Below are 1,686 nucleotides of genomic sequence, written 5' to 3'. Positions count from 1 at the left end.
GTTGGTTGTTGATGAGCTTTCCTCCAATCGTGGTGCCACATTCCTTCTCATAAAGCCCAGCCCCTGAATTATCTGTTCTGAATATAGATTGAAAAGGTATGGTATGGCAATAGGATATATCTCTGATTCACTCCCTTCCTGATTTTGAACCATGCAGTTTCCCTTCTCTGTTGTGAGGATGGCCTCCTGGTCCAAGTAAAGGTTTTGCATAAACACAATCAAGAGTTCTGAGATTTCCATTCTCCTAAAGGTTAACTACAATTTGTTGTGATCAATACAGTCAAATGCCTTTGCATAAGCAATGAAACACAGATAAATATCCCTCTGGTACTCTTTGCTATCGGCCAAGATCCATCTGACATTGGCAATAATGTCTCTAGTGCCATGGCCTCTTCTAAACCCAGCTTGTGTTTTTGGTAGTTCTTAAAACACACTGGATGGTCAGCTATAAGTTGGTTCCAAGTAGATGGTATACAACAATAACAATAGAGGGCCAATGAAGGAGAAGAAGGCTCCCAATGAGACGGATCAATGGGCTGCAGTGTCAGAGATGATAAAGATGGCACAGGATAGGGCAGAGTTTAGGTCAGTTGTTCATAGGGTTGCTATGAGTTGGATTCGACTTAACTCTAACAAAAATAACAACAATTAGCCAAAACACAGTCTACAAGAGATTTAGTTGGTATAGACTGTCTTCATCCCATGCTACTCTCCTTCACCTTTTTTCTATTTCTTTGGTATCTTCTCTGGGATTTGTAAAGATGTGATCTTAAAATGATGCCAGTAAGTAGTGAATGTCTGATAGGCCAAATTGAAAGAAGTGCTTCTTACGTTCCATTCTGATTGGTTCAGGTATACTTTAACTACCTTTGAAAGAAGAAAAAGGTCCTTAATGAAATCTTTTCTAGTCTCTTTATTCTTCAAGCTACTACTTTAAATTACAGTACTACTACAACTAATGGCAGTGGTAGAAGCTATTACTACCCAATTACTCATGCATACTTACGGCGTACTCAAACATTATCATTCTTATTTTTAACTGTGGCTTAATGGGTTTTGGGGACTTCAACCCCTCAACACTTTTTGCTAATCTGATTTAGTGGGTCTTAGAACTTCAACTCTAACATCCATTTTTTATTAGCCTGGAGTCTATCTTATGTATTTCTATTCACATGTCACTGGCTCATAGCTACTCAACTTAATTAGAATCTCAGTTATATGGAGTTATCCATTTCAGGTTTCTATCTTCCATTTTCTGTCTTGTCAGGGAAAAGGAAGCAAGACTCACCTTTAGTTGGCTTGAGTTATCTGGTTAAATAAGCAGCTACAGATAGCTCTGAATTTGGCTGCTTCTAATCCTTAAGGAAACTATGGGCAGAATGTTGAATGATCCAGGAAGCATCAAAAGAAAATGGAAGGGTTATATAGTCACTATACCAAAAAGAATTGCCTGGCACAGAAGAATTTCATGAAACAGCATATGATCAAGAGGCAAAGGTGATGAAGGAGGAAGTTCAAGCTGCTCTGAAGGAGTTGGCAAAGAACAAGGCCCCAGGAATTGATGGAATACCACTTGACATATTTCAACAGACAGATTCTGCCTTGGACATGCTTACCAAGTTGTACCAAGAAACCTGGAGGACAATTACCTGGCAAACTGACCAGGAGAGATCCATATTTGTTCCC

General features: G+C 39.1%; 1 pseudogene; it reads right to left on the bottom strand.

The window, feature by feature from the left end:
* LOC102862440 overlaps window positions 1-838 on the bottom strand; it is a 2,913-nt pseudogene extending 2,075 nt beyond the window's left edge.
* Window positions 839-1,686: the final 848 nt, after the last annotated feature.

Source organism: Elephantulus edwardii, unplaced genomic scaffold (assembly GCF_000299155.1).
Source record: "Elephantulus edwardii isolate Elephantulus edwardi_28Jun2011 unplaced genomic scaffold, EleEdw1.0 scaffold00109, whole genome shotgun sequence".
In the NCBI taxonomy this organism is placed as follows: Eukaryota; Metazoa; Chordata; class Mammalia; order Macroscelidea; family Macroscelididae; genus Elephantulus; species Elephantulus edwardii.
This window is presented reverse-complemented; position numbering and strand designations above follow the sequence as displayed.